Source organism: Mytilus californianus, unplaced genomic scaffold (assembly GCF_021869535.1).
Source record: "Mytilus californianus isolate M0D057914Y unplaced genomic scaffold, xbMytCali1.0.p SCAF_1, whole genome shotgun sequence".
Taxonomy (NCBI): domain Eukaryota; kingdom Metazoa; phylum Mollusca; class Bivalvia; order Mytilida; family Mytilidae; genus Mytilus; species Mytilus californianus.
Window position 1 is genome coordinate 18,443,575 of NW_026262581.1, and position 26,781 is coordinate 18,470,355.

At 32.2% G+C, this 26,781-nt stretch overlaps 1 protein-coding gene across 4 annotated transcripts in view; it reads right to left on the reverse strand.

Annotated features, from left to right (window-relative positions):
• LOC127700015 (receptor-type tyrosine-protein phosphatase alpha-like) overlaps positions 1-26,781 on the reverse strand; it is a 581,206-nt gene that overhangs the window by 302,273 nt on the left and 252,152 nt on the right. The window lies entirely within an intron of this gene.

Sequence of the window (26,781 nt, forward strand, 5' to 3'; positions counted from 1 at the left end):
ATCAGTTTGAACAGTTTGCATGGGTTCTTCAATTTGTATTCTCAAAGTATTACACGAGAAAAGAAAAATAAACTTACCTTCATTGTAGCTAGATGAACATCTGTTAACCAGGAAGTACAAGACATACTGTTTATATAATTTTATGTATACCCGATTTGGATGTCATACGTAGGCACGTTTAATACAAAGAGCAGTCATGCATTCAAATATCATATTTTATTTTGGGGTTTAATAGCGCAACGATACTTGTATGTCCCATGTGTTAATTGTTTATTTGTTGAATTTCGGATGTTTAAATCATGTAACCTCAGTCAAGATCTACCTCGCCAAAATGATGTCTCCATTACATCACCGATTGTTTTTTTGCAATCGTAAAATTGCAATCCATTGTAGGGATGACGCGCTGTCAAGTTAGCTAATAAAAATCAATAAATGTATCCACATGGGGACTCTACGATCCTTGCATGGCAGATGCATGTTGAACAACTTACGTATCTACAAGCTATGTAGCATCATTAAATGCACTGCTTGGTATTTTGTTAAATTAAAACTATTGTTTGATTGGTTCCCAGGGAAAGTGGGTTTTTTTTTGTTTTTTTTTTAAATATTTCGACTAAAATTTTTCAGAGGTTACAGACTTATTACCTTAGATAACACACAAAAAGATATGCATAAAAAGTAATGTCAGTCGTCAAAAGCTTTTAGTAAAAAAAAAAATGTATTTTTACATGCATACATAACTAAATTTGTGCTATTTTCGAATGGTTTTTTGGATGTATAAATACACATCCACGTTTAATTTCTATTTAGAGATTGCTTTATCTATATATAACATGATACATATTTATTATAAGGTTAAATCCTAACGATCCTATTGCCTGTCGATACTTTTATTTTGGCATTGCACAAGTAATGTCTTCTTTGACTGTCCATGGCGTTAAAACACTAAATCTTTGGGATGTGTTTTAATTGATTTTAGTCTTTGATGCATGATCTTCTATTGTTAATTGGTTTTGGCTTTTAACTAGTTTTCAGTAACTGCGAGTACTCTCAAATCATACTTTCCTAATTTGACATGTTGACACAATTGTAATACAATTATGTAATTCAATGTTTACTTATTTTGTGTTATATCTCGTCTCACTATTTTTAATGTGTACCACCAAGTATTTAGTCTGACGATAAATTTTCATTTCTGTACTCGTACTCTTAACAACAAATTTATTAATTTGTAAAAAAAAATTTACTTCCGTACTCATTACAACAAAATTATTATATTTGAATTTACCTGTGTACGTTGTTTTATTTAACGCTTATTTGTCCCAGGTTAGAGTTGTCTTTTTGACACTGTCCCTTCATCTTTTTTATTACTACCTGTAACGTCTATGTTATATAGGCACCTACGTTTTAATATTGTATTTATATTGTGTCGTAGATCAAACTTATTCGTTCAGTGTATGTTTACTTGTTTTTGTTTGAATGTCTTTTTGATCAAGTTAAGCCATTTAAATTGGTATTTCATATTGTGTTTTTTTTTATGTTGTAATGTTACACTACGGTCTCAGGTTAGAGTGAAGGTTGGCGCCTGTTAAAACGTTTTAACCACCTGAATTTTTATGTACATGTCTTAAGTCAGGAGCCTGTTGTTCAGTGGTTGTCGTTTTATAGTGTGGTTCATAGGTGTTTCTCGTTTCTCGTTTTTATATAGATTAGACCGTTGGTTTTCCTGTTTGAATTTTTTACACTAGTCATTTTGGGACCCTTTATAGCTTGCTGTTCAGTGTGAGCCAAGGTTCCGTGTTGAAGGTCGTACTTTGACCTATAACTGTTAACTTTTTATACATTGTGACTTGGATGGAGAGTTGTCTCATTGGCACTCATACCACATCTTCTTATTTATATTAACAATACAAATAATGCATACTTGAGGGATTATTTCTTCGTCATTTTGAATTTTTTGGCGGGTACTTTAATGGTTTAAAAAGAGCAAAAAAAATGACATTTTTCGGACTTCAAAAGGGGGGGGGGGGGGGGGGGGTTACTCTTAAAAATAGCCTGGAAACCTATTCTCAAATTTTGATACTTTGTTATGGTACACCCCAAAGAACAATATATGCGAAATTTAAAAAAAAAACATTGACTAAGTTTGTTTTGCCTATAGTTTCCTTCTCTACCTTAATTGAAAAATTAGTGAAGGAAATTTAATAAAAATACGAGTCGGAAATATACTAAAAGTTTTAACATTTGTAGTAGCTCCAAGCTGTTTTTGTTATTCAAACACGCCTCTCTGTTGTTATGATTCATTTAAGGTAGCACTACAGTCCGACTTTTCTCCAACCGACAGTTTTTAAAGAATAATTTCTCCTAAACTACTCAATGGATTTTCATAATCTTTAACTCATTTTAAAGCTGAAATATTGCTCTTTCTTCATTTAGGATTATTTTGTTTTTGGAATGATCAATTAAAAAATATGGCTCATTAACTGCCAAAAAAGAGCTCTCCCAACTTGGATGAAAATAGAACATTCAGGTCATATGGTATTATAAATTTGTGTTCATCCCTTTAATCAGCCATACACAAACTACAAAAGTTTGTCTCAGATTTTTGTTATATGCCTCCAATTAGAAGATATATTGATTTGACTGCTCGGTACCAAACCTCATTTCACCTTTCGTCTTTGGAGAGCTATAAATTCATTGAGAAACAAATTATCCAAAAACTGGGACACAGTTTTGTATAAATGCTTCCTTTAATCACATATATCAAAGCCAAACCAAAAGGGGTTCCCATAAAGTTTCTATTTTCTTTTTTTGATAACAATGTGCAAAATTCTTTTGAAAAATTACCTAAAAACTGGAAATCCCCATTTGAACCCCTATAAAAGCAACATAAGTATAAACATTCCTCTGGGATCACCCTAGGAGTGTTTTGACACCATTATTTTATCATTAGAACACACAGTTTGTGTCTTTTATACACTTAAGCTGTAAATGTTGCATTATTTGTGCACTGTTCATCCCTTAACAACATTAATTAAGCATTTAGCGGGAGTCTGACGTCACAGATTTGACCAAAATCTGTAATGTTGTAATTAAATATGGCAAAAGCTCCTCCCCTGTCCAGACAGTGTAATATAAGAGAATACTAATAGTGACTAGCTGCATATAATCAATATTAAATACCATTCTCACTATGAAATAATACTTATCATTCATGTTTAAAAAGAAATGTTTGGTATTGCTAACTTAACTAGGACACAGAAACTGAAAAATGTACAATAAAAACTAGTTTCATACTACATGTACCGACTGTCCTCTACAAAACAGAACATTAAATAATAGTAAATTATAATTGAACTAGTTTATAAAAACAAATCACTATTGTCCAGGTGATATGTCTAAAATAAAGTTGGTTATGAATGTCACTGTTGCTGGTACAAATTATTCTTGCCTCTGTAAGAATATGTGTCAAAGACTTTAGGAATATTTGTCAGATGCCTAATTGCAAAGCTACTCTTACACATTTCTTATATTTGTTTTCTCTTTTATATTTCATTTGTTTACCTCCATAGTTATATAAATTAATTTTGATCGCAACATAATAAATTAGGACCACATTATGTTTCTTGTGGTCAGAGATTTACAGCTGGACACTTGGTATCAACATATGATTGCAATATTAGCTCCTCCCATGTGCTCTTATATATTAAAGTATTTACCATGTGCTTTTATTTACATAACTTAATTATTAAATTACTCCTTGTTGTGACTCGATAATGACTGTGGGATTTTTACAAAATGTTCAGATGGATAATTACTAAGAAATAATGTGATAAAAAAAATCCCTAAACAAATATTACAAGTCTGTAGTGCTACCTTAAAAAGGTATTTCGATTGATCACTATATTTCATTTTTTTTTTTTTTGGTACTGTGAATTTTTAATGTTTTTATATCAACATGTAGCCTAAATATATGCAAATAATCGAATCTGAAGCGAGAGAGTGGATGAAATGCATATTACTTAACCTTTATGCAAAGTGAAGGTATTTAAATGCGGAAGTAAAAAAGAAAAAAAAATGTATTTAAATAACCAAGATGTCCCATTGGTGTTTACACCTTCTTTCTAACTTTGAAACTACACCATTTGTGTAAATGATAGCTTCCTAGTTTGAATGGACACAATTAGAACGAATATAGAATGACATTACATCTGAAAAGCTTATTTAGATCTATCAGGCGTGATTAAAATTGTAAGATGCTGTTTTATTATTTAAAACATTGTCAGCCGGTATTCTGACACGCAATGTGCATCATTTACAGTTTTGTTTTAACAAAATTCATTAAGGAATTGCTATTTAAAATAAACAAATATAATCACGTAGGTCTACAAAAAGACTTTCAACTTGTTATATGACGTTTAAATAAATGAACGTTTGTAAAAATATACTGAAGGTCACGATCAGTATCATTTCTTACTTGTTATTGCGTTTAAAACGAGGCAAGTGTAACGTGTGGAAGAAGACGTTACGGTATTACATTCTTGATACTTTCAGGTAATCAGATACTTTTACAAAATTGTTGGAAACCGTTTGCTTTACAAAATGGTCAACAGCAGGAATGAGGAAGTGTGACTGTTGTAACAAATTATATTGATTTTGGATCACTAGTTTATTGATTTGCATATCGATTTTTATTTTTAATTATTATTTTTATTGGTACGAGAACTTCGTCCTCTTATATAATATAGTGTAATTAAATGGGTGTTTTCATATTAATCCTGTATTATGTTCAAGTACAGCCGTATTGGGTCGAGGTCATCTGTAATAACTGGAGACCTCTGATTGAAATGAACACGCGACGTTGCTGCACTGATACATGACGTCATTGCCAAATATTTTCGAGTATTTTAAAAGTCCTGAGCATGACCTCAAAAATAATTATAGGCAGTAAGATCAAAGGGAAACTGTACAAATTGCCGATAATTGATTCGATTAGCGGACCTTTATATCTCTGTTGCGTCATGTTGTGTCGCCTTCTTCGTGTTTTTGTTGTTTTTCAAGGAGATTTTTTAGTCATTCCGTTGTTCAATAACGAACAGTTTCTGTCATCACTTGTTGGTATATTATTTTTCGATCCCTCTGCTGTACCACTTGTGATTTCCCTGATTGGGATCACATTGTTCTATAATGGACTATATTTATAAGTCAAGTTAATACCGGAGTTTTCCTGAGGAATTAAGTTTATATTTGTAGAATTGCTAGGACAGTTTTCATGTATATTATTGTTTATAATGATATTCTATCACTATCACTATCTTTACTTATCAATCTTAATTCATGAATAATTGATAAATTATTCATTAAAAAATAAATTGCCGTCAAAATAATAACATTAATATACAAAAAGTATTTGAAATGAATCAGATGTAGGTGATCTGTATTTTAAGACTTATCATAAACAATTGGAAACTGCAAGCTCAAATTAATTGGTGTAAAAACCAAAACACTTTCAAGAACATTTTTTTTATCCAATTATCGTGAATTTAAAATCATTTCAATACGATTGAAATTTTTGTTGTAATTTCAGTATCCTATAATCATTTATTGCAAACAATAAATACAAATTATCGCATTACAAAAACGCTGTGTAAAACAATCGATCCTGAGGTAAAAAAGTATTGAATTATCGGGTCAGAAAATGAAGATCATTAAAACGAAGAACTATTCAATTTGACACTTGTTTGATGTTGTTGACATGAGTTTTAATAAGCGTAGACTACTAGAGCTCTCAATGCGTGTAAAACAATCCATCCTGAGCTACCAACAGAACAGAAATTAAATACCGGTACATAAGAGAGAGGCGAAAGATACTAAAGGGATATTCAAACTCATAAGTCGAATACAAACTGAAAAAAAAACGAAAAACAACGGAAAGAGATATAACAGGACACAAAACTAAAGACTAAGCAACACGAAGCCCAACAAAACCATGGGAGATTTCAGGTACTCCGAAACGGTAATGAAATCCTGCTCCACATGTGGCATCCGTCTTGTTGCTCATATAAGTATAAACCCAGTGATAAGTCTAATTCGGTAGGTAACAATCGAGGAAAAGAGGATGCGATTGTGGTTTCGACAATTTGAACATATACGTCTTCATCTGTGAAACAGATATCCCATAACGGTCCACCAACTCGTGCTGGTGTGCTGCTATAATTTTCGAAGGGTGGATTTCAACTTTACCACTTGCAAATCTTGGTTCAATAGCTTTATTGTAAGCAGCAACCATATATCAAGGAAATCATGAAAGAAAATGCAAGCTCTGGAACATCGTATCAAGTGGGCAATACATACTCCATATGCAGGACCTGCTGGAATGTTGCTACATAGAAATGGAAAGTTCACAATTGGGAAGCTGAAATCATATCTTTTGTTGTAAAGCTCATAATATTGTTTAAAAAGGGAAATTATTCGACCATTATACAGATGCCGACAACAAATATAGCAATTCTAAACTTAAAAGCTTCCTTTTCATGTAAAACAACCATCCTGGGGTATAAAAAAGTACCCAATTATCAGGCAAGTACATTAATATTATAAAAACGGAAAAAATGTTGGCATTTTCTATTGTTGTCCCCCAAGGATGACTGGGGAATAGAAATATGGTCATTTTGGTCTTCCTACCGGCATGTGCGGGATGTATCAAGTACGCAGCCACGTCCGGTCCAAACGATGACGCTAAATCCGATGCCTCGTGTAGAGAGTGCCACGCTCTCTTCAAGATAAGAACACTTGCAACAATTCTTTGACAGGTCCGTCGGTGGTATGTTGCAAGGCCAAATGTCTGTCCCTATCCAATATACCCTCATTTTCCAGTGGCAGTCGGAATTTCCCCGACCTTATCCCGGACGGCCTCAATTACAAGACCTACCTATTGATTTATTGTTTATTTGTTCTCGTTCGGAACATGCAGGAAGTATTGCCACTGGACGTTAAGCAACCAACCATCAATCAATCTATTGTTGTTGACATTAGTTTTAGTAACAGTAGACCATAGTGACCTTGGACTGTTTTCTGCCCTTTGGTCAGGTTGTTGTCTCATTCCCCGTTTACATTCTTAATTCATTTAAAGAGCTTTCAATTCGTGCAAAACTATCCATCTTGTGGTAAGAAAATAAAAGAAATGTAATGCCAGTACATACCATTTTAGAAAAAAAAAGGAAATATTGGCACCAAAATTAGATGCCGACAAAACAATTTTCAATTCTAAACTTAAATTGGTTTTCTTTTTATGTCACACAATTCATTCTGAGGTACACAAAACACTCAATTGTTATGCCAGTACATGCAGAATATAAAAAAGATGAAATATTGCCACTTTTTATTGATGTCAACTTAAGTTTAAGTAAGCTTATAAACTTATACACATGTAAATATCACATTATTGAACTCAGCAATATTTGACATGATACAATATTCAACTATGTAAAATTCTGCCTATGAACTTTTCACTATAGAATGTTCAGTATTGATTTATTCTTTACGTCAAATGTATGAAAAAAGGTATGGAATTATATAACTGTCGTTCGATAAAAAAGAAAAGGTAACTAGATAGCAAAAAATAAGAGTAGTATATTTCGAATATTACATAAATAGGTACTACATTCTCTGCAAATAACATTTAATTCGAAACCGACCTCAGTAAGAATATTCCACAACGCATAGTTAGTCAATGTTGTATTCTGTGCCCATGCATGTTTACCATTTCTTAGTCTCGTCATCCACATTTAAGATCATAACAAATAGCTAATTTGATATTAACTTAATATGACTGTTAAGCTTGCCTTGTACTTCACATGCTAAACGTATATATAACGTGCTAGTCGTTTTCTGACTTTTAGAAATTATTAGTGAATTTACATTTCTGCGGTAGAAAGTACACATTTTGATAACCAACAACCTTAGGAAAGGACAATACGGCAATAGCACTGCCGAAGTAATGAGTATACAGCGAGTCTTAAGTTGGTCGAAATAATTTGTCGTTTCTATCCAATTCGTCAGAAATTTAGTCGGAGTGAAAGTACGAATCGTAGGGAGAGGTCAAACTAACACGTATGTTATTACGCAAGTTAAGTCTTCTACAAATTGTTTCTATATTTCAAATATTTGGTAATTTTGTGGCAACCATAAGAACAAATATATCCATTATAATGACAAACAATGAATGTGTCGATATTATTATGTAATTACAGCACATAAATCCGATTTAATGAATATAACAGTTAAGATCATTACATATTATATATGAACAATAACACCTACACACCACTAGTAAAAATAGCTTCAACAAGAGCTTCAAATATGAATATTCTCCACTACAACTGGAATTGCAAAATCCATTAATCTATATATCGGTGAAACATATTGCCTTTAACACGCCAAAAAATATTCATTCATTTATCATAACAAAAAGTCATTTATTCAATTCATGGTCAAACTGTAATGCCTCGTGAGAGATCATTATATTTTAAGAAAAGTGTTCATAATTTTGTCTATATGCATCTAGAAAGAACAACAATACAAAACATACTAACCGTTCTCGTATCTCTCACGACCATATTACACCCGCCTTATTAATTACAAAGGCTGCAATTTTGTAATGTTTATAAGATATGATAATCACTATTATATATGATTTAAGTCAGATTTCTTTAAACTTTTTTTATCTGCTTTTATATGTTTAAAATTACAAAACAAATCCAATGTCTTCAGTGTGACTACATATACTTGATTTTTTCTTATGTTAAACTGATTTCTAGTAAGCATATAAGACCATATGTGTTCATTTAGATTTAAAAAAAAAAGTATGTATTTATATTGCTTGCTTGTTTTTGCATCAAAACGTAATGTTATTGTTAAAGACAAATGTTTATGGATTACTGTGATGTCAATTAATAGATAAACAATATACAATGATATGAAAAAAAATATTATCAAAACAATCACAGAATTTGGAGCTTCACTGAACATTGGCATACAGTGATCTCGAGAATCGTTCTCCAGCAGCACTCTGATACAATTGTTACAATATTCGTACTGATCCTGAAACAGACAAAGGAAAGTTAGGTAGATGAATACGTCACTGTTACCAAAAAGTAACATAAATCTACATGATGGTTTCAAATGCTTAAAGAATTCACAATCTGTTAAATGCATTTCAAATTGTTTCTTTTTATTATTTGAGACAGCTGATTATTTGATTGAAAGTATGTTCTGACAGTAAATGTCATTAACGACTATAAAACTTCAACATGGAAAAGCAACAATGGTACTTTTCAAAAGCATAAACATGCATGTTTTGCACAAGAGGAGATGCAAATATCATGAGTGTTTTATCTTAAATTCGTTAAAGTTAATACGGTACTAATAAATATGGTACAAACTGTTGGATCTGAATCGTTATAACCGTTTGGTAACATCGGCCATTAAAGACTTGGATAATAACTATCACATTAGGAAATCTGTAGCATACAAGAGAAAGCAGAAACTGTTGAACACCAAATTGTATACGAAACTGTATCAACTAAATGATAAAAAGTAGAAGAAAAAAGAGGCTGTCGGTATGTTTTGTTCCGAGCGAATAACAAAGATAAAAACTCAACACAGATGTCAGGCTTTTCGTCTACACAACAGTCATCAGTGGCACTCGACTCAAAACAGCAGGAAGGCAAAATCAAATTCGAAGTTGAAGATCGAAAATTCCGCAAAGTTATGCCAAATCCGGGTACGGGTAATTCACCCAGGGGTAGACACACCTTAGTCTTACGAATAATTCAATATTATATAAACAGAAAATGAACATAAGTTTATACTGATAGACAGTGACTAAAAGGAAACAGACAAACACAAATTCACACATCGTTATATAAAAAGGAGACTGTCCAATTTGCAAGTGGCATCTGTTTTGTTGGTAATGGTAAGTACATTTGCTTAGAGGGTGAATTTGTTACGACCAAGATATCCGTGGTTATTTGTGACATACACCTAATGTAGCAGTCAATCATGCCATGGTCGCTTTTTTAAAACATTCGATGGGACGACATAATATGTTCTGTTCCTTTTTATTGAATCATTAGTTTCTAAATAGTCAACAATCTTCTATCAAGGAAAATGAAATAAGGTACACTTGGTTTGAAATATCGCTTTCAATGGATGATCTGCTACATTAAAGTGAAACGGTCACTATCGAATGTTGAAGGCATCAATTGTATAAAAAACTTTAATGTTATTTTTTAAGTGTAATTACAGATATGAACTCTTAACAATGATTAAGCGACTATTTCGAGACAATTATAATTGTGGTTTTCCGTACACCCAACATGACAAATTTTAACACTATCGTTTATCAGCACATTTATATATTTCACAGATTGTATTTTTAATGAAAATTGTACATACAAACATTCCCAAATTAATTTATCGTAAACACCATCAATAGGACTGATGTATTTTGTTTAATAACAATTATTATCTCATTTACTCATTTCATTGCAGTCAGATTTAAACAGTATCATTCGTTATGTAAATAATTGGTTAACTGAAAGTTGCCTTATTCCTTTGATTTTTAGTTTTATCTTAAAGTTTTTGGAAATATATGTAATTACATCTAACCCCAAAAAGAACGACAATTTATTTGACAATAAAATTTATAGTTATTTGGATATCAGCTTTATGCACTATGCAGTCATAGTAGTCTCGCTTCCTACCTATTGGAAAATATGCTTCACTATTTTGAAATATTTAATCTTATAACCTTTACAAACTTACCAATTCCACCAGGAATTCTGGTCGTCTCGTTTGAATTTCTCTTACTACTTGGAAAATATCGATTTCCTCATCGATCTGCATTTTTTCCAAAACCAATTTCAATGCCACAAATAGTCCACTCTTGCTACACCCATCACTGAAATATTGAGAGTAACCATTCGGAAATCATGTTGTGCGTTTGTATTTGATCATTATCCAATTTATCAACCTTCATTATTTTAAAGTTCAGTTGACAATTAAACATCTGCTGTTGTATTTTTTATGTATCTCATGCTTTTAAAGTTGATTTTTGTGAATTTATAAATAAACCTTTTTACTAATGTGTCTTTTGTAGACAAAACGCGCATTTGGCGTACACAACTATAATCATGACATCTTTGAGGAGTTCAGTATGTCAAAACCTGCAAACGATAGGTTAAATAAGGATAAATTAGGGGCCAAGATGTTTCTAAAACCGTGATAAATATTAATATACATTATAAGTGTTAAGTTGTATATGTACTATTTATTTTTCAACAACGTACCTGCAAACCACTGTTATAGGACATTTTTGCATTTCCCAACAGTTTTGTACACGCTGAAGAAGATCTAACATATACTCTGGTGATGGTGGTGCAATACTGATAGTCCAATCTTCAGCAGTGAAAACATTTAATGATATCGTTTCCTTACTTTTCTATAAAATTACACAAATCACAATGTAATATTAAGTACTGTAAGTATAATCAAACGTGTTTTCTCATTAAAAATGTGTCAGGTGTTCAGTCAAAAATTAAAACAACACACTATAAAAACATTGTACAAGTCTTTATTTTACTTAAAACAAACGCGCGTTTGGTTTTCATTAAGACTCGCCAGTGCCGCTCAAATAAAATCTGGAGTTGGAAAACATTGAACAAATTCTAAAAAGTAGTGCCAAATACGGCTACGGTCAACTATGCCAATTGGGTTAGTATAAACCTTAGTGTTTCCAGTAATCGAAAAAAAAAAAAAAACGAAGCACGGAAATACATTACTCTAAATTGTTATACAGTTCATTTCAAATATATAAAATACATTTTCTAAGGAAACAACCGTCCTGTATCAATTAAATCACAAAATCGCAGCTAATTAAGACTTAACTCAAATAAGTGTGTGTATAAATATGATTATAAAAATAACAAGTTAAGGTAAAGTTAGTAACAGTACATTGGAAAATCTCATGCAAACTTTTACATCATTTGGTCTATGGTAGATAGTTGTCTCATCAGCAATCATACCACATCTTCTAATTTGTTTAAAGACACAAAACTGCTTCAACGTATTCCTTACAGTGTGTTTTTTTTTATTTGTAAACACATGAGGCAGATTCTCGCATGTGTTTCTGACATAGAATGAGAAGACACTAATAATTTCGCTTTTAAGATGACGTGATGTCAATGAATAATTCAAATTTTGTGAATATTTTGTCGCGTCTTCCATTTTTCATTTAACGAAATAAAGTATAAAGTAGTCGCTAGTTATTCTCCTGTATATCTTGACTTAATTTATTTAGCAACTTACAATTAATCGCATAATTTGTACATGCCATAAACAACACAACAGTTGCATATAGCCAACGTGGAACGACTAATTTTTACAAAACTGGACCAGCCGACTTATCTTCAGTGCTTGATAAAGTTTGTGTAGTTCAATTGTTAATTTTCGACGTTACAGTCATGTTTAATAATCATACTGTTTTGAGCCTTTTCGACGTTTTCTTTCAGCTGAAGCATTGTTTTGCTTTCTTTGACTTGTGGCTTATAATCTTGTCTTGGCATCACCAGTTTTTTTCTCACAGACATATAATTATTCACAATCTCTCGTTTTACATTCTTTTATTGTCAGTGGACTTTAAAGCATTGAGCTGGTCTCTGGTAAAGTTTGAAAAATATGTTTTGTTTACTGAAATCGGTGGTGTATTTCTCTAGAATTAGTCATCAAGCTAACAATTGATAATGATAATAAACTGTAAACACAGAGGTATGTCTCGGCTTTTTGCTATTTTGATAATGCAAATGTTGAAATTAAAATATCAATACTTTAACATGCAAGTTACACAAATATTCAAAGTCAATAAACCATGACTGAAGGTACAGGGCTGAACAATCTCCATGGAAATGAGATGTGCCAGTGCTAATACAACTGCAAACCAAATACCATTGACTTTTCATAAGTCATTCCCTTTAAACAAACCTAAACACAAACAGTAACTTCAAAGTCAATGAACCATAATTAGGGGGTGGGGTTATATAATCTCCATGGAAATGAAACTTGCAAATGCCAATATCATAGACTTAACATTAGTGGTTCATCTTAAACTGACCGAATCACAAACTAATACATGTAAACTAAGCAAAAGAAAGTTTCAAAGTCAATAAACTATGACTGAGGGGTAAGGACCAAAAATTCGCCATGGAAATGAGATGTGCTAATGCTTATACAACTGCATACCAATTATCATTGACCTACCACTAACAGTTCCCCTTAAACTGACCTAATCACAAACTAATACATGAAAACTAAACAAACGTTTCAAAGTCAATAGACCATGAATGAGGGGGCAAGGCCAAACAATCTCCATGGAAATGAGATATGCCAATGCTAATACAACTGCATCCCAAATATCATTGACCTACCACTAGTGGTTCCCCATAAACTGACCTAATCACAAACTAATACATGTAAACTAAGCAAAGTCTCAAAGTCAATAGACCTTGACTGAGGGGGCGGGGCCAAATTATCTCAATGATAATGAGATGTGCCAATGCTTATACAACTGCATACCAAATATCATTGACCTACCACTAGTGGTTCCCCATAAACTGACCTAATCACAAACTAATACATGTAAACTAAGCAAAGTTTCAAAGTCAATAGACCTTAACTGAGGGGGCAGGGCCAAATAATCCCCATAGTAATGAGATGTGCCAATGCTAATACAACTGCATACCAAATATCATTGACCTACCACTAGTGGTTCACCATGAACTAGACCTTATCACAAACTAATACATGTAAACTAAGCAAAGTTTCAAAGTCAATAGACCTCGACTGAGGGGGCGGGGCCAAATAATCTCCATAGTAAAGAGATGTGCCATTGATAATACAACTGCATACCAAATATCATTGACCTACCACTAGTGGTTCCCCATAAACTGACCTTATTACAAACTCATAAATGTAAACTAAGCAAAGTTTCAAAGTCAATAGACCTTGACTGAGGGGGCGGGGCCAAATAATCCCCATGGCAATGAGATGTGCCAATCCTTATACAACTGCATACCAAATATCATTGACTACCACTAGTGGTTCACCATGAACTAGACCTAATCACAAACTAATACATGTAAACTAAGCAAAGTTTCAAAGTCATTAGACCTGGACTGAGGGGGCGGGGCCAAATAATCTCCATAGTAAAGAGATGTGCCATTGATAATACAACTGCATACCAAATATCATTGACCTACCACTAGTGGTTCCCCATAAACTGACCTTATTACAAACTCATACATGTAAACTAAGCAAAGTTTCAAAGTCAATAGACCTTGACTGAGGGGGCGGGGCCAAATAATCCCCATGGTAATGAGATGTGCTAATGCTAATACAACTGCATACCAAATATCATTGACCTACCACTAGTGGTTCACCATGGACTAGACTTAATCACAAACTAATACATTGTTGACGCCGCCGCCGCCGTCGACGCCGGAAACAGCTTACCTATGTCTCGCTCTTTTGACTCCGTCAAGGCGAGACAAAAAGTTAGGGTAACATCATTTAACTAACCCTGTGCCCTAAAGGGGAGGTTAATTCATCTTCTAAATTAATGTATATTAAAATTAAGCTTATACTCACCATATGATTCACAGTGATCTGAAGCTCTTTTTCTAAATTTTCATTTTCTTTTATAATGCTAAAATCATCAAACTGAAGCTTTTCTTTCTTTTCTAACCAAAATGGAGCACCCTGAGAAGAATAATTATTTAGTTTTACACTCTTAAACCTAAATGTTGTTAAGCAAACTGTATTCGCTGATTCTTTCGTTGCATTTTCCTTTTTCGATTTCATTTCGCAGTGATGGATTGCCACGATTTTTTAATTTTGTGTTAATTATTCATAACAGGGAGAATATTCTACTTTAACGTTTTGATGTTGATTGATAAATGCATTCGCTTTATATTTTTTTCTCGCAAAAGTCACGGAAATAAATCGCTTGAGAAGATAAGTTGGTTATCATTAACTTTTTAAATATTATATCTACAAATACATTTTGCTTACATAGTTTTAAAAGATGAGAATGAATATATTTAATGACGAAATCACATTTTTTACTTGTTATACATTGTACATTTATGGATGAATGTTCCTATGTTTAATGCATGCCGGAAAAAAATAGTTCCTTATCACGTCAACAACGGTGACATTCAACAACCGGCTAGATAAGAGTCACTTTAGTCTTCGAGAACATGATTTATTTATTAGTTGTATTTCCCTTTGAATTAGCTTTCAGTAACTGCGAGTTCTCATATTTCTGTACTTTGTTTTTTTTTATATGTTAGTTGTTTCTGTGCCTCGTACCAATTGCTTCTGATTTTTACAGTCTGTTCTTATGATGTGCTGTTACAACACTGTTCATGGTTAGGGGAGGGTTGAGAGCTCACAAACATGCTGAACTCCACCACATTCTCTATGTGCCATTCCACATCAGGAGCCAGTAGTTCTGTGGTTGTCATTGGTTCATGTTTGTCTTATTAATTTTTCGTAAATTGTTTTGTTATAAATTAGGCCGTTGGTATTCACGTTTGAGTTTTTTCACATTTTTCATGTCGGGGCCTTATATAGCCAACTATACGGTATGGCTTTCCTCATTGTTGAAGGCCACACGGTTGACTATAATTGCTTACATCCACCTTTTGAACACTGCTGGGTTATTGTCTCATTGGCAATCATACCACACCTCCTTTTTTTATAAGAATAAACTTTATATAATTGAAATAAGTTAAAGTGGATTGATAAATATCACCTTATTTGCTGAATCCAACAAAACAATAATCCTGGAACCGTGGTCAAACATCATTGTCCAAAAATCAATTACAGTTTCAACCAATGGACACTGCGTAACAAATAATTTACTCTCCGCCGAATACCCCTGCATAACAAACAATGAATATAGTCATCATAATCACATTCAATGATAGAAAGAATGATTTGAAATTTTAATCTGTGTAAATGAAATTTGATAACGTTAAATGATAATCTAAAATTCAAAATACTAAGCTTGATGACGGAAAATATAATACTTCAAACAATGATCCCCTTAATGTTAACAAACAACTGCAATTTTGCTTTACAATATTTAACTTATGAGATTTTTTTTTATTTTATGCAAATTTCATTACTCTCGTGGTGACCTTATCTAGTGGTCGACGATATAGAAGCAAACTGGGCCAAAATTAATATTAAAAGAGTAACTTAGACTCTATATAACATGTTGATGATTAGAGCGTACCGTGTCATTTTTACAAATGATCAACCAAAATGTCAAATGACCCTATCAACATATAATCTACACGTAATGTGAAAACTAACATGATAAGCTGCAATGCTAAAAAAAATCAAACTTCAACAGGTGATACTATAGTGCGTCACCAGTCTTCTGTGCAACTTCATGTTAATATAAAAATAACTGAAGCAACTTCAGATGGTGGAAATTCGATATTGAATATAAGTATCGAGTTAAAGAGTGTACTCACAGGAACTATAACTGCATTGATGTAGTCGTTTCTGTTTCTACCGTAAGACATTAAGTATGGTCTAAAGTTGTCATCTAAAACGAAATAAGTAAAAAAAAACAAATAGTTCGTCTTCTTATCTACATGAAGTAGTGAATGTGTTCCACATATTTGTAAATTTTTCATATAATTTTTAAAACAACATTTGCCTCTTATCAATATGGAAAGATTTTAAATGGTCTTTGTTTATTCCATCTAAGATACTGACATTTGACGCTTGTTTATGCAGTGTTGACACTGTCGTATGTACACATAAAAACTAGCAAAACTAGATAAAAAAAATCAATCATCTATTTCTAATAAAATTGTTTATCGATGTTTAGGTTTCATAAATCAACGAAAAAGATGCCAACCAATGTAACAAACAAAATATGAGAGATTAACATGAACTCCAGGTGGAGTTATGCGTGTTGCGTCGACAGGGGTCTCCATTTATATATCATGTGAATCCCAGCTTAGTCAAAGTTTCAGAATCGGGAAACGGACACAATCGTTGAAAATATGGACTAGATGGCTGTTCTTGTGTCTTAGATTTAGGACAGTAAAAACAAGTCGCTAGTGAGTTTAGAAAAAGATAAATCGTATAGGTCAACCAATTCGCGATTGTGAACGTAGAACGTATGAGGTATCGATATTTATTGGCTCTTCCTTAAAGCTATATTGGAGCACTTTTTGGTAAGGCTCATACCTTTTATAATGTTGTCCGTATACTTGGAAAAGATACGTATTAATTGAGATATGTATACACCATACGATGAAACAGATGGTATGTTACTGTTGAGAAATGGGAAGTTGACAACTGGAAAGTTGAAATAATTTTGTTGTGAAGTCATTGATGTGTGTCAATATCGAGAAAAATCCACACTTCTAGTTCCGTCGATGTCCTTAAATTCAAGTTCATTGGCTTTTTCTCCGAGAAGCAAGCGCTAACTTAATTGTGGATTATAGAGTGACAGGACATCGTCAATATATCTGAAAGTGAAATTAAAGAACTTTGCAAGACTATTTTGTATTTGAAAAGGTTCTGTATGAATTCTTCTTCATATGCGTATAAAATAAGTCAGTCAGTAGGTCATTTAGTAAACCATACCATATAATCAAATTTATGAATCTGTACACATTAACAACGCTACAAGGGATACCAAAATAATAAACAAGAATTTGTCCATAGTAAACGGATGCCCCACTCACACTATCATTTTCTATGTTCAGTGGACCGTGAAATTGGGGTCAAAACTCTAATTTAGAATAGAATAGAATAAAATAGAATAGAATAAAAGTAGAAAGATCATATCATAGGGAACATGTTTACTAAGTTTCAAGTTGATTGGACTTCAACTTCATCAAAAACTACCTTGTCCAAAAACTTTAACCTGAAGCGGGACAGACGGAAGACCGGACAGACGGACGAACGGACGCACAGACCGAAAAACATAATGCCCCTACTACTATCGTAGGTGGGACATAAATATCTATCAAACTTTGTGTGTAAATGCAATATTCATTGTTAATATTTTTTTCGTCTGTACGTAAATTTCGTTTTTCGAAAATAAGAAGATGTGGTATGACTGTTATTGAGACAACTCTCCACCAGCAATTATGGGTCACTGTACGGCTTTCAAAAATGAACAAAACTCATAACGCTTTGTAAGCATTTTTGTATTACTTTTTAAAGCTGCTTATCTAATACTAATAGCATGTATTGGTCTATTACTGTAGAAAATGATCAATAGTCGGTCAAACTACACCGTAATTTTTCTTTAAATATTTGCATGAAAAGACAAGTTAAAATATGCTACATACGATGCCTGGTCGAGACTTTTCAGATTTGCACAATACATGCCATATAATTTTTGTTATAATTCCAAATAGCAGTAGTCTTAAAGCTAGTAGTGTGTTATATTAGAATATTATGTGAACATGCCATACGATGTATGCTAAAAAAATTACTGGTTGTCTGTTTGTTACGGGACGAAATGTACTATTCTTCATTAAACCAACACATAAAATATTTGCATTTGGCAAGCAATGTGTTTGTTAGTGTTTGTTTAAAAAAGTCAACTGAAGAATACTAATTAATCTAAAAACTATCTACAATACTGAACTACTGAGGTGAATTTTGTTTAAAGAAAGAAAGAAAAATATATTGCTTGTGGCATTTGGGAACAACTATAATTCTGATTTAAACATGTTCAATGAAGTAACGTTGTATGTACAACAAGAACAAACTTAAATTCAAATGAAGATCTATACAAATTACTAACTTGCAAGAACATTCTTCGAAGAATTTTTTGACAAGTTTTCTTTACGTCTTGCAGTTGTATAATTATCAGCAGAATATAATGGCCGCAGCGTTTGCAATCTCTAAAATGTAAACATAAGAAACTTTAGTGTGGTTGGATGTACAGATTGAAAATTGACTTTTTAGAAAGGAATGTACCTATTTTAATACATAAATTACTTCTCGGATCAGGATTGTTTCCCGATAATGTGTTTGTAATGGTAAATGATGCCAGCGTACCTCATATGATCTTGAATGTACAGTGCATGGCTTGAAATCAGTGTACCAAATGTAAGTTCACTTTGTATAACTGTGTGGTAACATTAACAAAATTACAGTTTACGACTGCGAGTTTTATGCTCTTACTGAGTTCATTTTAACGTTCAAGTCCAGAACACAGAGGAAATTACTTTTTAATCTTTATCATGTATAAAAATCAAAAAGATGTGGGTTTATTGCCAATGAGACAACTCTCCACAAGAGACCAAATGACACAGGAATTAACGACTATATGTCACCGTACGGCCTTCAACAATGAGTAAAACCCATACCGCATAGTCAGCTATAAAAGGCCCCGAAATGACAAATGTAAAACAATTCAAACAAGAAAACTAACTGCCTGATTTATGTACAAAATGTGACTGCTTCAAATAGTGATATAACCAAATATATTAAAATAAATATTAAACCGTTGTCCCATTATTGCTATTTAGGTGTTTTAGCCAAAACTGTTTCGAAAGTATAATGGCTAAGAAGAAATAAAGCCAACTTAAAAATAGAAGCTTTCTTACATTTTATATTAAAGCTACATGTAGACGTTTAAGCAGAGGCAGTGCCTCTTTGAAACAAATATTTTGCAAGACATAAACAAAAGAGAATACCTGAAACTCTTCTCTAAATACTGTTTGATTTTTTGGTAATGTCTTATGCTCCTGCTTTTGAATGTATTCACAGAAAACACTCTTCTGTATGGACGTATTTGGAACAGTAAACAATTCCAGCAGTGCTTCAAATACGGCCTCATATTGTTCCTGAAACATATAAAATATGGAAAAAACGTGTTCATTAGAATTGGTTGGTACAGTATTTATATTCATCACATTGGTGGCATTAAAATACCGTGATTTCCAAGTAGAATAAGAAACCGATAATTTCACATAGGAAATTAAGGTGGCTGGGGTGTCTTCCTCCATCTTGGATTTTGAAGTGGGAGACAACAATTGGTCTAGATCTTTAATGAAATGTGCAAATTTTGAGAGTAGTATGTAATTCATGTGTAAGACTTTTCTTGTTAATATCGAAAATTATGAGTTTTATCATATTTACGGCTGTTTTTTCTAACAAACACAATATTTTTGCCACATAAGGGGAGATAACTCAGATAAAGTAATTTTTACAATAGAAAGTGTTGTGAATTTGCCTATTTTAATATGTAGCAAGAAAACAAGTTCGGTGACCCTATTGTTTTCTTTTTCTTATCTGAAAGCATGTTATAAGAGCTATCTAATCACATTTTATCTTAAAATTTTATGGTGTAGTTTTCTTTTTTTCACACAAAATTGGATTTTCCATGCATAATCTATACAAAATCTGACAATTTTGCACAACCTGTAGCGTGAAAAAATATATTTATATTTTGGAAAAAAGCATGATAAAAACTACATTTTGACAAATTATTAAAACATTCTATGGATTTTAATTAAGACACCCCAATCAAATCTACGAATTCAAGTATTGAAAAAAATATTCAACACTGACAATTAGCTCATGAGGCAGTAGTTTATGTGTTGTTCGGTTACGATAGTTCAATTATTATACGTGCTATTCTATAATTATTTGTATTCATAAAAATATCATGTTGCAACAACAAAATTATGTAAACCGTATGAATATCGTTTTCAAATGATATTTTAATTGCAAAGTATGTCACTAGTGAATCAAAAGGTAACCATTTTTTTTCGGTCTCCTTTTGCAAGTTGTCTTTATTGTGAATAATGTACTCTTCTATGTTTGTTTTTCTCTTTATATCTCGTCCTACATCTCCTAGTGTGGTCTGTCTTTTCTTTTTTTCCTTTGGTGTGTGACTAATGCCATGAAATTCTTTTTTTTTTGAGTAACGCAATCTTTTAAAATTTCAACCCACTTTTTCCTACAGTTTAAACATTTATAAAAGAAAACTTTCAAAATTTTAATACAAATTACTATAGTAACTTACTCAAAAAGCTGCCAAAAAAAAGCTATACATAATATATGTTTTTAATGTGAACGTCAGCGCATTTAAACGATAAGAGAATTACTATTTCTCGGAAAGAAGTACGGTGCTAACGTATTGTGCTCTTTAAATTGGTATAAAAGCCGGTTAGAGAACAACATAATACAATTATAAGACGGTTTTCAATGCTTCAAAAAGGTATTGAAAGGAAACAAACCGATAAACTTTATACATCAGGAATTGCTTGATTAAACATATTTTGTTCGTTACAATAAAAAAAAAAATATCCATCAAGTAACTGATGTCTGCATGAAGACTTTAGATAAATGTTAATACATTAAATGTATAGGTACGATTGAAATTATACATACATGTGTTTGTACCATATTCATTCTGTCCTTCCTCATCGTCTGAACATACTCCATAATATCAACATTGCCTTCTTTCTGTCCATGCTCATATAATGCATCGATAGCAATGAATGTTCCGGTTCTTCCAACGCCAGCACTAAGACATAAATATTTGATATGAATAATTTCAAGAAAATGGTCATAATTTAAAACTTTTCTTCAATCTAGATTAATATGTAAAAACATACATTAGCGAAATATACTCCATATCACGGTTGATTGTAAGAAAAGTATTTTTATATTTAAAACGAAGTACTTTATCTTCAAATTTTCGTGAAAGAAATGGCGAGTAAATAATTATAAATAACTTTGATGTTTATCGCTGTAGAGATCATAATATGAAATAAACCGAGATGAAGGGTTTGATTACGAATTCTAAGTACAGTATCGGCAAACACGTTTTCCTAGAAATTACTTTTAAGTGTACATTTTAACCATAAACTAACAAAATATATGGATAATAACAAATCTAAAAAATAGGTATGTGTTTCATTTTTGCTAATGCAGCAAGAATCCTGCAATCTGTTTGGTTAATACCCAGTTGTAAATAACACTCACCCTTGTTCGACCGGGGATAAAATTTTACCAAAATTTCAAAAAAAAAAAAAAAAAAAAAAAAAAAATGAAAGAAAAACTATATAATATATATAATTATGTATAAAAATAAATAAATAAAATTTGGGGGACAAAATTCAAAAATAAAAAAAAATTAAAAAAAAATTAAAAAAAAACAACATGTTTTCCCCTAACTTCCTGGAATGCTTCATAAGAAATAAATTCGTTATCTTGATGTAATCCGGGGTGTATGGAATTTTACACCGGTTTTGAAAATTCATACATCCTTCGGCTGCGCCTTAGGGTGTATGAAGTTTCAACACCGGTGTGAAATTCTGTACACCCCTGATTACACCAAGATAACTAATACTATCTCAAAAATCAAGAGGACAACTTACCCCTTAACCCTTTCCTCCATAATGACGCCTTTTGACGCCACCCCCTTTACTCCATAATGACGCCTTTTGACGCCTCTGTATAGTACCTCAGTTGAAACACTTTGACTACGAAATGTCTGTATCAGACTTAATAAAATTTGTATCCAATATAAAAAGGATATTCATAAAAACATCTGACTTGAATTTCATAGATGAAATATTTGTTTTCGCAATGCATTAATACTTTAAACGTGCCGATTATTTTTATAAATAGCCGTCGCCATTTTTTCGAAGTTCTTGTTGACAACCAAGTTTCAGAATACTGACATTGTCACGTTAACTACATTTATTGTTGGTTATTAATACCAACTGGTTATAAAATACCTAATAATCAATGTTTACGATACAGTTTGCGTAAAAAATTATTTTCCGTAAGAAAAACTTTATTTTGAAACTCCGAGTGTTCACTGCCGCCTTTCTCGCTTTGGAGTCATACATTATTGCAACAAAAGCATTTTTTTTTTAAACTTACGTTGAAATATCAGAAATTTAATGAACAACGCGGAGATATGCAGTCGAGTCCATACAATTCTTTTCTGACCCATTGAGTGAACAAATATAGCAACTTGTAAAATGTAAACATGTGTTTGGGGAATCCCATTATACGACTTCCGGCGAGTCATTAAGTGGGCGGGAACATACAAATTTTAATGACCACAAAAAAATCTTTCAACGTACAATCTTTCAATGTTTTTGCTTATAGAAAGTGACATTTAAGTTTCAATCATAATTATTTTAAGTTCTTCAATTAAATTAACGAGAATATCGAATTATGCAACAATATTCAGCATCCGTAAGTTGTGATTCTAAGCCCCGCCCACCAATAGAATTTACCGTTTTTACAGTGATGTTTACACAAACAAAAGATGATGAATATTTTTTCCGCGATGTTTATTTCAACAATTATGAAGGCATATGGTTCCGTGAACCGCTTTGTTTTAGAAGTAACAATTTGACTAACAAATTACAGAGCCTTAACTTTGCAGTTCACTTCCCATTTATAAAATATGTCAGACTAAAAGAACAGACATACATGCATTTTTCTCTTCACGATTTTCGCCGTATTTCGGGTTTCAGAGAATCAAAATTCGAGATAGAAGTAAAAATGTAGTTAATCATTTGATTAAAAGCTACCTTAAATTTAAGCAACCAACTGATCAGCACATCTTATTATTAATGTTTAGTAGAGGAACAACAGGGATATCAAATAATATTAGTATCCTAAACTTTGATGAAAGAACATGTCATGTTCATACATTGTATGTTGCAAATTTTTTTCAAGTTGATTTTTGAGGAACTTGTTTTCTACTTCCACTGGCTGTTAATGACTAATACTTTGTTAGTCTGGGAGAAAAAAAAAACCTATTAATAGTTATAATTAATTGGCTTTAAACTAGCTTTCAGTAACTGTGTACTCTTAGATCAATACTCACTCACTTGTTTTGTTTTTTTTAATTTTTTTTATATGTACTTCTTGCCAATCTAATGAGGCAAGTCAGCCATTAAAGAGCATGTGTTTGGATGGATGCTTAGCACTCCTATCTACATCGATTCAAGCCATTCAAAGCAGACTTTTACATTTTATTCCTGTTTTTATGCCCCTGCCGTAGTGGTGGGGGCATTAAGTTTTACCCTTGTCCGTCTGTACGTACGTACATCCCAAAATTGGTTTCCGTTCTCTAACTTGAGTTTGCCTCAACCAAATGTTATGAAACTTATACACAATTCTTATTACCACAAAACACAGATCAAGTTTGAATTTGGGTAGTGTCACTTTAACCATTATTGAGTTATGCTATACACAATATTCATTACCACAAAACTAAGATCAAGTACAAATTTTTTGTTTCCGTTTTCTAACTTTATGTTGCCTCAACCAAATGTTATGAAACTGATACACAATGCATATTACTACATGATACAGATTAAGTACGAAATTTGGTGGCGACACTTTTACCATTCTAGTGTTGTGTCCCTTTATTATCATAAAAATTGCTGAATTTTTTAGTTTGTCTCAACTAAATGTTATAAAACTTATACACAACCGTTCTAGAGTTATGCGTGTTTACAAATAGAAAAATTGCTGAATTTTAGTTTCTGTTCTCCACTTAAGTTAGCCTCAACCAAATTTTATGAGACTTACACACAATGCTTATTACCACAAAACTCAGATCAAGTTCAAATTTGGGTAGCGTCACTTTTACCGTTCTTTAGTTATGTCCCTTTATAACTATATGATATGCAAGCGGGGGCATCATCTGTGTCCACATGTGGACACTATCCACATTTATTGTCTATTTGAATCACTGCCCAAGTTTGTGTTGCACAGTCTTAAGTTTTCTATATAGTGTTTTGTATACTGTTGTTTGTCTTTTTTCTTTTTCCTCGTTTACCATTGTGTTGTCAGTTTATTTCAACTTATGCGTTTGAATGTCCCTTTTGCCTCTCTTTGGGGAGTAATGTGCGCTCATAATCATAATTAACACAACCACATTATGTATGTTTCTGTCCAAAGTCAGAAGCCTATTAGTCCGTGGTTGTTGTTGGTTGCTGTCTATCATCTTTTTGTTTACCCTTTTAGCATAAATCAGGCCATTGGTTTTCTAGTGTGGATTGCTTCACATTTTGTCATAACATGCATAACACATAAACTATGAATGGTCATTGTCTTACATCCACATCATTTGGACTGTTGAAAAGTTGTCACATTGGCAATCTTACCACATTTCCTTATTTCATTATTGTATGCAAAACAGTCTACAGAAAGATCTTTAGAAGACTAGCATTGAGAAGAGGTAAACAAATAAGGATTTATAAGGACCTCCTTCTGAATATGCATGAAATATTTGCCACTGCACGTGAAACAAACAACCAATCAATGTAATGGCTATCTATTGTAGATTTTGAAAGATATGCATATATGTATGATTCGTGTTTTACAAATGAATGGAACCTTTCCTTCATCTTTTTTCTTTCAAATCTTCTGTGTATCTAGAAGAAGGAATGATGCAAAGAAAATACCTAACCCTGGGGAAGAGGTTAGCTGAATTCTTTCAAGTTAATGTATTGTTATTTCTGGAGGGGAAGGGGTTTGCCTTTATAGGAAAAAACCTATATTGAAATAATGTTTTTATTTTTTATAAATTCAAATTGTGATGAAACGCACAGCAGGATATCAACATAGGAAAAAGTTTAATACCCTTCTAGATTTCAGGATTGATGTTACATTTTCAAGGGGACTTTACAAAGAGAAACAGGCATATGCATAATCAGCATGTTGTTAACAATGACAGTGTCAGTGTTCCATTGAACACAACTAAAACCAGATGCAAAATGGTGTACAAAAATGTAATAAAAAGAAACTATACCACATGTTATTATTTTCATATTGCCTTTTCAAACTGTGATATTTATCACTACTAGTATACAAAAAGGTCTTTGTTAAACAACTTCGCAAACATCATAGATTTTCTTTTAGAAACAAGATATCTGATAACTAATAATGCATTTTCTAATTGGTTGGCCTAAGCACCTACTTTTTAGTCTGATTCTTGGGCCTTATTTGGATGCTAGGAGCACACATATGTTAAATCTTTTTCAAGAGCAATGTTGTGATAAAAAGCTTTCATTTGTTATCATCCAAAATATCTAACTGTCAACTGATCATTTTTTACTTATTATACAGGATTTCAGTTGGTTGCTATGAACAGAAACTGTTGCTAGGGAAAAATAATGTACAATACTATTTTCCATAATATATTCCAATATATGAGTCATCTTGATTAACCTGTAAAAACCTTATTTTTAAATATTTTCACCAATTTTTTTTTTAAATTCAAATTTAAATCACAATTTTCTTTGGTTGCTACGGAAATACTTCTGTTGCTATGAGGAAAAAAATAGACAAATTTTAAAGAAAATAAAGTTTCCATTCAGATTATTTATGTACATTCAATTCTCTCATTGTTTTCTTAGAAACAAATTGATATTACAAGATTTAACCCAAAATTTAACCATTTTAATTTTATATTTGGATAAATCTGTAACCATGGCAACAATATTAAAATTTTTTTTTTAGTAAATTTTGAAGATCTGACTTAAATGTATAACTGACAAAAAATTTCAAATGTCTAACTGGTCTATTAGAGGTACAGTCAATATTTCATTAAAGTAAGCATATTTTCAGCATTCTAATGAAAAATCCTATGCAAATCAAGTATGTAAAAAAAAAATTTCCATGGAGGAA